The sequence below is a fragment of the Squalius cephalus genome (assembly GCF_949319135.1).
Source record: "Squalius cephalus genome assembly, chromosome: 2".
In the NCBI taxonomy this organism is placed as follows: Eukaryota; Metazoa; Chordata; class Actinopteri; order Cypriniformes; family Leuciscidae; genus Squalius; species Squalius cephalus.
In genome coordinates this window covers 5,977,897-5,984,432 of record NC_137123.1, presented here as the reverse complement: position 1 = coordinate 5,984,432, position 6,536 = coordinate 5,977,897, and positions in this window count along the sequence as shown.

Sequence of the window (6,536 nt, the reverse complement as noted above, 5' to 3'; positions counted from 1 at the left end):
AAATTAGCTTTATTAACCTGTATTAACCTGAATTGAATGTTTTATATTTTGTAATTAATAAATACATTGATTTGAAATCCCTTTGACTACTGTACATTTTTTGACAATACAGACATTACCGTAGTTATGTGGTGACTGCATCCATTTCAGATGTATAAAATAAGTTATACACTGTTAACCCTTGCTGTAAAAAAAATCTGTAATTGCTGTAATTCTGACAATATCATACCATTTTCCATTAAAACAGTAATATACCGTAGAAAATAAAACTAGCCTACAGGAATATACTGTGAATTAACAGTGCTCAAAGTCGACACTCAGTGGCTGTTTTCCCAGTCACACCCTATACCCTTATTCACTATTCCCTACATTAGTTCACCAATATAGTCCACTTGAATGAAAAGAAGTGAGTGAATTGAGAAACTGATGAACACTGATAAGCAGAATCACTGAACGGACAGAGAATCAAGAACAGAAAAAAGAGAAACACAGAAACTACAACTGACTTCCAGCAACACTGAGTGTGAAACCAGTTTACAAACCAGTTTATGATTATTTCTTTCATACATGTACAAAAGTTCTTGTTGAGAATTAACACAGATTTAGTTAATAATAAAATTTGTTGTCACCATGATGGAGATCAGTATTTGCTTTAGTTGGTCTCTTGTCCCTGGACTTCTTACCATTCATCTCTCTCTGACTGCTGTAATAGTGAGTTTATAAAACACATTTGTTATAGCAAGAAAAAGTCAAGATGAAGATGATTAGTTGTTTTTGGCTTTTGTGATGATTTAACATTCATCCTGGACATGTCTGACTTTCAGATCTTTCCTGTATATATTCTATGAATTTATGGGTATTTCATATTTATCTGTGAATCTACAACATGAAATCAATATCTCTGTAATCATGTCTTCTGAACAATATTTTAATCATATAGTGCATTAAAACATGTTTAACTCCTGTTTGACTCAGACACACACAGACATCAACAATCAGCACATGAATCTCAGCAATGGTGACAACCAAAAGTTTCATGTCGCAATGCATGCTGGGCTCCAGGATAATATAAAACTCCCAGCATGCACTGCTGCATGAATAATAAAAAAAAATATTGCCACCATTGTTGAGATTCATGTGCTAAATTGTGATATCTCTGTGTTTCTAAAAGACAGCATAGCTCTGTTTTTTTTTTTTTTTTTTTTGGTTTATGCATGATGTGTTCAAAAAAAAAGTCGTTGTAATGTATTGCTGTGGTTTCACAGAGATTAATCCTCAATCAAAAGTGTTACATTAGCACCACTGTGAAACCACAGCTATATGATGATTTTATCACCATAATCAACATAACCACCATCATTCATAAACTGTGTGTGTGCACAAGTGTGATTTACAAAAACACAGCTCAAGCAGCAAAAGAAACACTAATGTTTTAGCATCAGCATCCCAACTAAAGCAAGCACTGATCTCTGTAATGGTAACTTCAAACCAAACATTTTCAATTAAACATCTCAACAACAACTTCTGTAGATGTATGACAGAAATAAAGTCATAATAATAAGTGTAATAATGTGTAATGTCTGGAAGTCAGTTGTAGTTCTTGTGTTTCTCTATTTTCTGTTCTAACAGCAGGTGTTCATCACTAATGCTCAACAATCACTTACATATTCCCTTAATTATCTCACTGCAACACTGTCTCAATGTTACTTTTACTCTTTGTAGTGTGGATTTCCCTGTGAGGTTGAAAGGGTTAACAGTGTAAGATAAAAAGACACACCCACAACATGTATTTTAACAGTAATAAACTGTAAGTTATAAAACAGGTATATACTGGCAACACTGTTGCCAGTAGTTTACTGTAAAAGTTAGTTTTTTGGGTCACCATTGTGCAGAAGAGTAGAGCCTGTGCTTCAGTCCAGGAGAAGATCTACAAACATTGATGATACGCTGCATGTTGCTTTATTTAACAGACGGTGACTGTGTAGTTGCTGGTCCAGTAGAAATCTCTTTAATTTACCAAAAATTTTTTGTGGTTTCAAATGAAATAAGTTCACAGTAATACTTTGCTCACTTTATTAATGCATTATAAATTTTAGTTAATACTTTTAAATGACAGTTGGTTCATTTCAGACAGTCGGTTTCTGCAAGTGAAATTAGTTAACTCGAGTTTTAGTGCATTTTTACAGTAACATACTGTACAATTAACAGTAAATTACTGGCAACAGTGTTGCCAGTATTTTACTGTAAAAAACCCCGGTAAGGTCTAACAGTGTATCTGAAAGCATTAAAAGTGATGTTTCTTGTCTCTCCTTGTATTGTTCAAGTGGTTGAGGTTGATATGGGATTTAGTAATTAGTAATAAGTAGACCAATACTTTCTAAAGATAGTCATTATTACATTAATCGAATTACACTGTTGAAGATGTCATTTGTAGTTAGTAATTAATAACTATTTTAGAGTAACTTACCCAACTGTTATAATATCAGAGGTGAAACTGGAAGAACAGTGTGTTATTCAACCTCATTTTAATTTTCATGTAGGAGCAATCCTGCAGGCATTAAAAGACCATGGCAGCAGCTGAAAATAAAATATAAAAACATAATTCAATCAGGTAAAGCTTGAGCATATCATGGGTGTAGGTTACCTGACTTTACATGTGACATATTAAATACACTGTTAGACCTTACCGGGTTTTTTTACAGTAAAATACTGGCAACACTGTTGCCAGTAATTTACTGTTAATCTACAGTATGTTACTGTAAAAGTGCACTAAAACTCGAGTTAACCAATTTCACTTAAAGAAACCGACTGCCTTAAATTGACCAACTGTCATTTAAATGTATTAACTAAAATGTATAAAGCATTACTAACATGAGCAAAGTATTACTGTGCATTTATTTCATTTGAAACCACAACAAAACTAGCCTGACTACGTCAGACTTCGTACTTCCGCTCAATTTCATTTCGCTTCTGTACTCAGTCTGAGACAGCTTCAGAGCTTTCTGTTTGCCACCGGTCTGGAAACAGCCGGGCCAATCAACGAACAGAGGGCGGGCTGAGAGCCGTGACGTACACGCTGATTGTACCGTGGATGCGTAGATTTACTTAACTTAACCTGCAAAAGTCGTTCACAGCCATGTTCGCTCCGGTATTTTGCTTGATGGTTTTGTTTTCGCATCATACATGCGTTTACAGTGAAAGTTAAATGCGGCCGAGCATGCGCATAACACACGCCATAACCAAACGTTATGTGATTGGCTTACGGGTAACCAATGATTTTAAACTTCAGACAAGCGCCCCCTAGCAAGAGAGAAAACACTTCTCTGTTATGCCATTCCAGACTCTGTCTATGAAGCGAAGTGAAGTAGCAGAGTCTGGTATTACCAGGCTACAACAAAACTCTTGTAAATAAAGAGATTTCCACTGGACCAGCAACTACACAGTCACCGCCTGTTAAATAAAGCAACATGCAGCATATCATCAATGTGTGTAGATCTTCTCCTGGACTGAAGCACAGGCTCTACTCTTCTGCACAATGGTGACCCAAAAAACTAGATTTTACAGTAAACTACTGGCAACAGTGTTGCCAGTATAAACCTGTTTTATAACTTACAGTTTATTACTGTTAAAATACATTTTGTGGGTGTGACTTTTTTTTATCTTACACTGTTAACCCTTTCAACCCCACAGGGAAATCCACACTACAGAGAGTAAAAGTAACATTGAGACAGTGTTGCAGTGAGATAATTAACCCCTTGCTCATCACCCCCAATTTTGGCAAGTGCTGCATACATGAAATGCCCAAAATAAAAAGGTTACTGCTCATAAGTAATTCTGAATAGAAACATAACACACATACATTTAGAAAGCCAACCCTTGAGAGTTTATAGTTCAAGACTCAAATTTAACCAGACTGTTATTAATATTGAGATATATAAGCTCAAACATATTTTGAACTAAAATAATCTAGGATCACCAGTGATCCCTGCCAGGTAAGGGGTTAAGGGAATATGTAAGTGATTGTTGAGCATTAGTGATGAACATCTGCTGTTAATAAGCAGAATCACTGAAGAAAAGAGAAACACAAGAACAGAAAATAGAGAAACACAAGAGCTACGACTGACTTCCAGCCATTACACATTATTACACTTATTATTAACCAGTATGACTTTATTTCTGTCATACATCTACAGAAGTTGTTATTAAGATGTTTAATTGAAAATGTTTGGTTTGAAGTTACCATTATAGAGATCAGTGTTTGCTTTAGTTGGGATGCTGATGCTAAAACATTAGTGTTTCTTTTGTTGTTTGAGCTGTTTTTGTGTAAGTCACACTTGTGCACACACAGTTTATGAATGAATGTAGTTATGATGACAAAATCATCATATTGCCTGTTCATTCACTAAGGAAATTAGTCTTACTCATTCAGAGTTTAATCCTCAATCAAAAGTGTTACATTACCACCACTGTGAAACCACAGCAATAATTTACAATGACTCATTTTTTAAAAAAAAACAGAGCTACACTGGCTTAAAGAAACACTGAGATATCACAATGTAGCACATTAATCTCAACAGTGGTGGCAATATATATATATATATTTTTTTATTCATGCAGCAGTGCATGCTGGGAGTTTATATTATCCTGGAACCCAGCATGCATTGCGACATGATTGTCACCATTGTTGAGATTCATGTGCTGATTGTTGATGTCTGTGTGTGTCTGAGTTAAGCAGGAGTTTTTTAATGCACTATATGATTATGATATTCTTCAGGAAACCTGATTACAGAATTATAGATTTCATGTTGTAGAATCACAGATATATACTAAATATGAAGTATCCATAAATTCAAATAATATATGCAGGAAAGATCAGAGAATCAGACATGTCCAGGATGATTACGACATCATCACAAAATCCAAAACACCTGATAATCTTCCTCTTGGCTTTTTCTTGCCATAACAAATGTGTTTTTTAAACTCACTGTTACAGCAGCCAGAGAGAGAAGAATGGTATGAAGTCAAGGGTGAAGTGACCAACTAAAGCAAGTACTGATCTCCATCATGGTGACAACAAACTTTATTATTAACTATATCTCTGTTAATTCTCAACAAGAACTTTTGTACATGTATGATAGAAATAATGTTAAACTGGTTTGTAAACTGGTTTCACACTCAGTGTTGCTGGAAGTCAGTTGTAGTTCTTGTGTTTCTCTTTTTTCTGTTCTTGTTTCTCTGTCCTTCAGTGATTCTGCTTATCAGGTGTTCATCAGTGTCTCAGGGTGCTTTCACACCTGCCTCATTTAGTTCGGTTGAATCGCACTAGAGTTCGTTTTCCCCATTGGTGCGGTTCGTTTGGGCAGGTGTGAATGCGGCAATCGCACTCGGGTGCGCACCAAAAGCGGACCAAACAAGCGTACCGAGACCTGCTCGAAGAGGTGGTCTCGGTACGCTTTGAAACGAACTCTGGAGCGGTTCGTTTGTGGTGAGAACGTGATCCGACCTCGAACAGAACCAACTGCCAAAGAAATGCGCATTTTTGGACTAAACCAGTTGCCGTAGTCAACTGCGCTGTGATTATGGGATGAGGAGAAATGTTTGTTGACAGTTTGCACTCGCGGACAAACTTGGAGTTGTGCGGAGCCTGATAAATTATTAACAGCCGCATCCTCGCTTCATTCTCAAATATTATTGTTTGTCTAAAGTGGTGTAAACTATAATAACATGACCAAGGATACAATCAGCCCACGCAGTCGTCTCTCCATAGTAAACAGTGGCGTGTTATGCACGCGTCGCCTCCTCCTGAAGTGACTCGCCGCGTGCATTGAATAAAACATTTTTTTAAGCCGCATCCTCGCTTTGGACAAACTATATAATAAACTATGACTAGGGATACAATCAGCCCACGCAGTCGTCTCTACATAGTAAAAAGTGGCGTGTTGTCTGCCGGATTTTCCTCCTCTTTGTTTAATTCCGGGAGTTCTGTTGGAATTTTCCCGCACGTTAATTCTGACAATCGAAGTGCAGTTATGAAAATACGTTCAAGACCCATCTGGCCAACGAGTGATGTGGATGTTGTCACATGACTGCATTTTGGTTCGTTTCATAAACTGATCCGGACCAGAGCGATAAGTGTGGTGTGAAAAGAAACCAAAACGCCTGAAAAATGCTACAAAGTATCATTTTTCTCCCTTGGTCCGGACCAAATGAACCGAACTACAGATGTGAAAGCACCCTCAGTTCACTCACTTCTTTTCATTTACTCTGTCAAGGGGACTATATTAGTGAACTAATGTAGGGAATAGTGAATGAGGGTATAGGGTGTGATTGGGAAAACAGCCTCTGAGTGTCGATTTTGAGCACTGTTAATTCACAGTATATTCCTGTAGGCTATTTTTGTTTTCTACGGTATATTACTGTTTTAATGGAAAATGGTATGATATTGTCAGAATATGGCCTTTTTTTACAGCAAGGGTTAACAGTGTAAACAATATACAATTGCATGAATTATTCTTGATTTGACTTGATTTTGATAT